We start from the raw sequence: 9517 nt of genomic DNA on the forward strand, positions 1-9517 counted from the left end.
TACTTATATTGCTGTACAATAAGCATTGCACTCAGGTGCTTTTCTGTTTCTTCCTATGTTGCTATCCAGAGTTGGCTTCACTCCTGAGAAAAGTTGAGCCCTTAGTGCGTGTCTCACCCTCAAGATATATCGTCATCTTTAAAGAAACATCACCTTCTTTTATTTTAACTTTTTTACCCTTATTCCTGGATGTTTTATATTATATTGATATCCATATCCTGAGCACTTGCAATCCTCCTATGGCCAGGTGGTGATCAGCAGCTCCATGCTACAAACTATCCCTCCCAGCACAGGCCTGGCTGGGAGGGATGGTTTGTAGCAAAGACCTGCTCATACCAACGGGTGCAGCTCTAGAAAGGGTGTCTGTAGGCACATGCCTACAGTGCCTAATGGGAAATCCAGCCCTGGAAGTACATACACTGTATATATGCTGCAGGTGAGTTTGCACCAGTTACTAATTCCTGACCTTAGCAGTCCCCCTGTCATGGAAGAAATAATATTGGTGAGAGAGGGTAGCTACCTTACAATTACACTAGAGGAGAGGAAAAGTGAGCCAATGCGGAGCATAGAAAGCAGAGTGTACAAACATGGGCAGACAACAAACTGTAGCCTGACAGTGTCTTATACTGGCAGATTGGAAAAGGGGTAGGCATTGTGATCCCTAGTGTGAGAGTACCAGATGCAGAAAGCCACATTTTTTATCAGACTGAAAATAAGTAAATAAACAAGACTCCCATTTGACAACAAGTGTAACAGAATGCAGACTGTTGGTCTTCCCTTTTGCCAGTTTACAAAACAACTGGACAAAGTGAGGGCTAGCAATGAACCTATGAAGTAGATGTTAACATAGAGTGAATAAAAGAAAGGTCTTGTGTCACCAGTAACACACCTTCATCCCTAATAATACAATGGAAACATGGATGTTGCCCCTTGGGACTTTAAATGAGGTGTGCACAATTGGGCGATCACAGAAAAAAGACCCCATACTCACTAATCGGCAAAGGCTAGGTGCCTGTGGCTATGTTCACCAAGGATGGCAGCAATATATGCTTGGGAAGGGAACTGAGGAAGCGGTGCCAACCAAAATACCCCGACCAAGGAACAATGGGAAGGCATTGGTAGAAATGAGTGACCTTGGAGATCCTAAATAATCCATTCAGGTGTCAGCTTAAATGTAACGTGATGTATAAAATAAAACATTGCTAAATTAGCAAAATAGTAAAAGAGTATATGATAGAATACATGAATGTATGTATAAACCAACCTGTTGCGATGGTAAGACGTTTAAGACCTAGGAAACATTTTTGCAATACTGCGAATATGTGAAAAGGGGTGTCAGTAGAGGCACTCCCTGAAAGAAAAAAGAAAAATGTGAAGAAACCTAGACAGTCTGCCATCTAGGATGGCTGGGGGTAGCCGACTCATGTGCACCCCCATTCGGCGGTTGCCATTCCAGCGCCAGCATGTCCTGTCACCTCATACATGGCATTGGGGGTGGAGCCTGCTGGTGCCCCTACGGGGATAACAATGGGAGAGCACACATGGCTGGCTTTTTTTTTTTCATTTCACTGTTTTACTTCACATGGGACAGCTCATTTTGCTGCTGCAAGCTACTGATCGTACACAGGTGCCTTTCACAACAAGCACGCCAATGTGCCTGACTATGTTTCTAATATACACACTTTTTCACATTTCCACTTTTCTTCTAGGGATTGCTTTTTGACATCCCTTTTCACATATCTGCAGTCTTGTACATACTCTTCCCTTACCATCGCCACAGGTTGGTTTATACATGCATTCATGCATTCCAATATAAACTCCATGATAATTTTGCTAATTTAGCCATGTTTGTTCATACACCTATTATACTATAGTTGACACCTGAAAGGATTATCTAGGGGCGGAGTGCATTGGAGCCCTTGTGGGGTTATAAATGGGAGAGCACACATGACTGGGATTTTTCATTTCACTCTTTCACCTCACATGGGACGGCTCATTCTGCTGCTGCAAGCCATTGATCTTACACAGGTAGACATCTTTATCCTCTACATTGAGCACTTCTCTCTGCTTGGTCATGTTTTCTATGTTTCTTATATTTACATTTCTTCACATTTCTCTTTTTCCTTTCAGGAATTGCCTTTAATGACATCCCTTTTCACATATATGCAATATTGCACACCTTTTTCCTTGGCCTTATCCATCTTACTATCGCAACAGGTTGGTTTATACATGCATTCATGCATTCTATCATATACTCTGTTACTATTTTGCTAATTTAGCAATGTTTGATTTTATACATCGCCTTACATTTTAGCTGACACCTGAATGGATTATTTAGGATCTCCAAGGTCGTTCATTTCTACCCATGCCATGTCCGCCTTCCCAATGTTCTCCTTGTTATGGGTTTTTTGGTTGGCACCGCTTCCTCAGCTCCCTTCCCAGGCATATATTGCTGCAATCCTTGGTGAACATAGTCACAGGCACCTAGGCTTTGCCCATTGATGAGTATGGGGTCTTTTTTTTCTGTAAGGCCCCTCCTACCATTTGTACATCATTTATTCATGTGTTACATTACCAGATATATCCCACATGCATACACCCCTGAAGAGCGAGCCACATCTCCCGAAACTCGTCAAGTGTTATAGATGTCATGTATGCTCATGTCCTTTAAATTCAATCTTTAACTATGTGCAATATTGTATCGGCTTTGCCTTTGTATGTTACTTGTTTATGTGTGACTATTTCTGTAATAAATACTTTACTGTATTTACATTTGTAAATTTTATTAGTCAATTGTGTACACCTCATTTAAAGTCCCAAGGGAGACACCCATCTTTCTTTTAACATAGAGTGAAAGAGAGGGATATTTTAAGATGAAATATATACAATCTGTGGTAGGAATGTGTTAGAAGAAGATATGTTTATCTTCTTGTTTGTAGAAAAGACAAGTACAGTACATGTCTGGTAAGGTAAATATATGCAATGAGCAAGTGCAAATATGTGGTTAGTGTGTTAATACAGGAGATGTAGAAATTTTATGGGATTGGAGGATATATACAGTAGATGAATGTTTTTATGTGGTTGCTGGGTGAATGCAGGGGATGTACACTCACCGGCCATTTTATTAAATACACTATGCTAGTATAAGGTTGGACCCCCCAAGGTGTTAGAAACATTCCTCAGATTTTGGTTCATAGTGACATGATAGCATCACTCAATTGCTGCAGATTTGTCGGCTGCACATCCATAAGGAAAATCTCCCATTCACCACATCCAAAAGCTGCTCTATTGGATTGAGATCTGTTGAATGTGGAGGCCATTGGAGTACAGTGAACTCATTGTCATGTTCAGGAAACTAGTTTGAGATTATTTGGGCTTTGTGATATGATGCATTATCCTGCTGGAAGTAGCCATCAGAAGATGGGTTCAATGTAGTCATAAAGGGATGGACATGATCAGCAACAATACTCAGGTAGGCCAAGGCATTTAAACAATGCTCAATTGGTACTAAGGGGCCCAAAGTGTGCCAAGAAAATATCCCCCACACTATTACACCACCACCACCAGCCTGACCAGTTTATGCAAGGCAGGATGGATCCATGCTTTCATGATGTTGTGTTTATGTTGTTGCTGGGTGCATGCAGGAGATTTATTTGTATGGGGTTGTAGGGTGTATGTAGGAGATATATGCATAAGGTTGGTGGGTGCATCAAAGTGATATACAGTTTGCGGAGGGAGGGTACATAGTTACAAGTTATTTAAGGATGGACAGGTGTACAAAGAGCATATAGAATATTAAAGGGAAATGTACATATCTTGAAAAATAAGAGTGTAAAATCATGGAATTACAGCATTAATATACTGTATGTACAGGAAAAAAACATTTAAATATACTAACATATTTTAGCTATTTATTACAGATGCATTTATTTAAATGGTGAACGGCATTTGCTTGGTTCTATAGGAAGCCACTGTATGATGCATTTGGGGCTTGCCAGTTGCCTGGCTGTTTTGCTGACCTATTAGCTTCAATATTTTGTATTCATTGACCCAGAACAAGTTCATATATGAAGAATATCTTCATAAAGTCAAAATACCTGATCTGAGTTAGTGATTCGCAATATTAAAGCAACTCAACTTAACAGACAGGCAACTATCATTTGCATAAAAAGCCAGCGATGATAGCCTCAATGTTTTCTCTTTTTTTTAGATTACATAAAAATATAGGCAACATTGTAAAAACTATCACTTACTACATGTGATATAGAGTACGTTATATAAGCCAAGGCTAAAAGCACAAATTGATGAGCCGCACACTTTTTATTTCTTTAATTTTGGCCCCATATTTTTGGCAGAATAATTTACATGTGCATTATTGCTGGTTTCTGAACATCTTTTACTGCTGTATATGATGATAATTCTGTAAGAATTTACTACAAGTTCTGACCTACTACCAATATTCCTGACAGCATACTCTAGACATCTGTATGTCTGTAGAGTATTTGCTGCAGTGTACAGACTGGACTTAAAGCTCATATAAATATTTAAGACCATATATGCAATCCATCAAAGGCCACAAAAGGAAGACAAGTCAAACTTTCAGGTATGTTGAGCTATGCAAAATAAGCACAGTGAGTATGTTTTTGGACACAAATGTGTAAATGTAGTTATAGGGATAATTTATTAAAAAAACTACAAGCATGGAGCTGAGAGGATGTAAACCAGAACAAATATTATCTGCTAACTGCTACAAGGAAAGAGAAAAATGTAGTTGCTTACCCATACGATTTTTTTCACAAAGGTATTAGAGACACAGTGATAGTGAACAGAGAAGGGAGTTGGACAGCATGGATGTAATGGAGAAGGTAATGAAGAAAGGTTAATTTATACATATTGACTAAAACACCATGCCTGCTCACTCATCCATATGATGCAGTCCTACTGATCACTTCTTTCTCAAACCATATATCTCCTTCTCTGCAGGTCTTCTCCACAGTATCTACCCTGTGGGCGAGTCTCAGTTTTTGCACTAAGAAGTCGATGTCGTACGCACTCAAACCTGAAGCCTTATTGCTCTGAATTGGGCATCTTTCCACACAAATCCTCGGGCTATAATTACAGGCAAAATCAGGACTCCTTTCTACTCCTTCAAGCTGTCTGCATTTCCCACTTAGCCAAGGAAGTTAAGCTAGTGTGCAAGGTAGGGTGCTGAGCGGATTTTTGGCAACATGCCTAGAATTAGCGTGTATCCACTCTGGCTTCTGCAAAGGTCACATGTGCAATTTTCTATTTAGGACCAAATCACATGTGAACAAAAGATTTTGTTTCTGGGTCAGCTCGAAATCTCGCACTTGCAAACATATATGTTTATTTATAAGTAAATGAGTGTGTATGGATAGATAGATATACCGTATGTGTACACACATGCACACAAATGGGAATCATGCATGTATACATCTTACTCTCTCATAAAGAGACACACTGGTGCCATCTACAATTCAAGACTATTTATGGCTGTATTTTCCTTCCAAAGGCTGTAATATAATAAGACAATATAGAATTGCTTGAACCAGTAGAGATTAAAGTCAAAAAGTTTTTTACCTTAATGAATTCTCTGCAGTAAAGTAAAAAAAAACACTGTGTGCCCTATCCACCCCAATCACTAAACACTAACTGGACCTATGTCACCACCAGGGGCGGACTGACAACTCATGAGGCCCCCGGGCAATAGGAGATTATGGGGCCCCCAGGCAATCAGATATTATGGGGCCACACAGTATACAATCACACAGTATACACATACATGTAAACGCAGTATACACAGACATGTTTCTATTGTCTGAGAATGTACTGGAGAGGTGGGGCAGCTATAATCTCATTAGACCAAAAGGATGTCAGTAAGGGGCATTTCAGAGACAGATGTAAAAAAAAAAACACAGATCTTTACATACTGTCCCTGGTTTTACTGAGGCTGGCAACCCTGATGGGTCCCCCTAGTGGCCCGGGGCCCTCGGGCAGTGCCCGAGTGGCCAAATGGTCAGTCCGCCCCTGGTCACCGCTCCTGTATTGTCTCCGCCACAGCACTGCTACCCTTAGGTCCTGATCTAACAGGAGACATTGAGGGCAATGGGAACCTGTAAAAAGGGAGTGGGGCATGGCTTCCCAGTGTCGTGGGTGTTTATGGACACACACTGCCCAGCTTGGGAGCATGCACACATGGGAGCCTCCATAGCACCCTGTTTGCTAAGGAGATACCCAGAGCAGGGGGGAGCAGACAGTGCCAATGGGGGACTTTCAGAACAGGAGGTAAGGGACCTAGGGGCCTTTCTGTGCTATAACATCTTTGTTATTTTAACCAAAAACAAGATCCTTTAGTATCACTTTGAGTATGCCACCCGTAAAAGTACCTTTTTCATTGGTGAGAATGTCATAAAGCGTTAGCTAGAAGGTCATTAGGACTCAATGCAAGAAACCAATTTTGACACCTGTATATATTGTAGGTTCCATTTCATAGGCTGTTTCACCTATCTCTGTATATATTTGCTTGTGCAGCCATGTTTATACATAGACCTAGTGCCTATACAGCATTCTTACCTTTTTTCTGCAGAAGGTCACATGACAGCTATCATACCTGAAAATTGTGTTTACTTGGACCAGAAATTTACAAATTATATGCACATACAAAGGTTTGTGCACCTAAATAAAATAAAAAAAATAACACATTTTACGTTCTTTGCATTTATCTTAAAATCTTTATTGTTTTGTAAGTTTTTGAGAATGACACATGAAAGTAATTGATATAAATAAAATATGATTAAATGAAAAAACATTGTTCAGCAGGGATATTGACCACACGCCTCCATAATAGAGATCGGCAACAGCAAAATAAAATATAAATTTTTGCACTACTAACTTTAATATTTGACTTTTAAAAATGTGATGATATAAAATGATTTATAGTACATATTACAATAAACACTAAAATTGTACACTTTTAAATGCCTGTGTAGCCTGGATTCTTGACTAATATACTTGAATTAAAGTTTATGTATAGCCAAAACCTTTCTTTAATGTTTGGACAGGGTAGGCAAGAATTCAAACCCCTGTTATTTTTATTTTTTTTTCTGTTTCTACTGGGAAGATTCAGCATTTGTATTTCTACTGGCAACAATTATTAATGTGACAGAAACCTTAAGAGGAACTTCACCCCCGAGATATTTTTTTTTAAAATCCACATTACCTGGTTTTCTTGGTTATCCTCAATTCACGTACACACGCACAGTGAATCCAGCATTTATCTGCTATGATCTGCCACTCGGCTGCTGCACAGTGAGTCCTGTACCACCATTTTCAGTCATTGAAAGCCCGTTGTCTTTTCCTGGTTCAGGCAGCTGGCCCCATAATGACATACCCCGGATCTTCCTCCAGTGCTGGGTCCATCCCCCTTCAGCAATGCGTATGCCTCAACTGGAGCCGCCTGGGATTTGTGACATGCATATCACAGGAAGCACCAAGAACAGAAGCACATCATTCCCATCTAGGCAAGTCTGGAGTCAAGGAACAAGTGGAGTTGAAAAATGATTCAAACCCAAGGGGAAAAAAATGCTTTTCACCCTTTAAGGAGGGGGAAATACAAAATATTGCAGTTGACACCAGAAAATACATTTATATCTATAATGCGGAAATTGCCCAGCGCTCCTATGCAAGAGGTGCCCCCCCCCCCCCCCCTGCCGACTATTACAGACTTTCTGTAATAAATATAAAATTAGTTTTAGTATTAAAAAAAATTAACAAAGTGTGTGGGTATCAGGATACGGAACAGCTAGACCCCTTTCACACTGGGGTGTTTTTCAGGTGCTTTTGGGCTAAGAATAGTGCCTGTAACGCTCCTGAAAAAGGCCTCTCCTGAAGCCCCAGTGTGAGAGCCCGAGTACTTTCACACTGGAGCAGTGTGCTTGCAGGATATTACAAAAAGTCCTGCAAGCAGCATCTTTTGGGCGGTGGAGGAGCGATCTATACACCGCTCCTCCACCACCCCTGCCCATTGGAATCAGTGGGTACCGCTGCCGAAGCGTCTGCGGCACTTTGCAGACACTTTTAACCCTTTATTCCGTCACTAACGGGGGTTAAAAGCACCGCCATTACAGCAGTAAATGCAGATAAAATTAGGGCTTCTGGCACATTTTATATTTCAACTTCTAATAATATTTTACCATTTAAGATGTTTGTTTTAACAATGACTATGTCACAGAATTTATTGGCTTGTTTAGGACAGACAAGTGAGTGGGACAAGGAAAGAATAAAATAAAAAAATAAAATGCTAGAAAATGTCAAGCAACAGCTTCAACCCCATCATGTGGGAGGGAAGTTATTGACTAGCATCAATTTATCGCAGTGAGAAACTTGAGAAAGGGCTCACTTACCCACTTGACCGTGATTGGATGAAGGGGAGAATACGACACTATGCGATCTTGAATAGGGTAAAAATGTGTTAGCACGTTTACCCAAAATTACGAGATTGGTCGAATTCAGGACAGGCGTGGGGTTTAGCATTCATTTCAGTGCCTTTTTTTTGTCATATAATTTTGTTTCTATGTTGAGGTACCCTGGCCCCCCTCCCCCCAGGTCGGTGACAACTGTCTAAGAGGAGGTTTCCTTTACTTTCTGTTGCATCCCCAGGACCAGAAGTGAAGGAAAATCTTACCAATAGGTCACAGCAAAATATGCTGACAGATGTGTAGCACTTACCCCCGAAGGAGCTGCCGGTTTGATTTGGGCTTACCGTTACCTCACCTGCTTGCTTCTCCCTCTTGGGCATCCTGTGGTAAATGGCCCAAAGAATGTTGAAACTGACACTGAATCTTCTTTTGAGTTATTTATTCAGAAAAATACAGAGTCTCTTAATGGAGGGTAGAGGGTTAGGGGTGAGTTCAGATTGCAAGGTGAAAATATTAAGAGAATCCAGTGAATAAAACTGTCTCACAACTGGATTCAACAACCCCCGGACAGACCTCTCTCACTAGGCCTGGCAGCTGGTGGGATGCTCGGTAAAGTCTCTGCCACAGACTTGTGAGATACACTTGAGCATTACTGAGGGATGTGGATAAATTTAAAGAACTGGCATGTGGTACCAGTTTCTCTCAGCCGACCCGGTGATACCATATGAGTGTTGATCCAGGTTGCGTCCTTCAACTAAGTCTCCAGGCTCCTTCAGAGAAACCAGCCTTGTGCACGGTCTTCTCCTGAAAGAGTCCTCCCCCTTCAGTTGCTGGGCCTTTCCCTTCTGATGAGATGGCACCGGACCATCCCTGGATCAGTGGGCTCTGAAATTTGCTTGGGCCTAACCCTTCAGTTGCGTCGCCTCGGGCCAGCCGGCCCCGAGACACAGGATGCATAGTTCCACACCCCAGGCCAGGAGGGCCATGGGGCTGGGTCAGGAGGACCACCAGAACCAAACGGACAGAAAGTAAAAAAAAAACGCCATGTCGGTACCTTAAATACCTCCCCCCAGAATTCA

The 9517-nt window shown here is 41.2% G+C and overlaps 1 long non-coding RNA gene across 1 annotated transcript; it reads left to right on the forward strand.

Moving 5' to 3' along the window:
* Positions 1 to 1952: 1952 nt before the first annotated feature.
* On the forward strand, positions 1953 to 6984 carry LOC143983361 (uncharacterized). Its single transcript, XR_013274597.1, has 4 exons — positions 1953 to 2028; positions 2131 to 2217; positions 4802 to 4865; positions 4984 to 6984. It is a non-coding gene; the product is annotated as an uncharacterized LOC143983361 (long non-coding RNA).
* Positions 6985 to 9517: the final 2533 nt, after the last annotated feature.

This window comes from Lithobates pipiens, unplaced genomic scaffold (assembly GCF_037356315.1).
Source record: "Lithobates pipiens isolate NorthernLeopardFrog02 unplaced genomic scaffold, aLitPip1_a1.2 Scaffold_16, whole genome shotgun sequence".
NCBI lineage: Eukaryota > Metazoa > Chordata > Amphibia > Anura > Ranidae > Lithobates > Lithobates pipiens.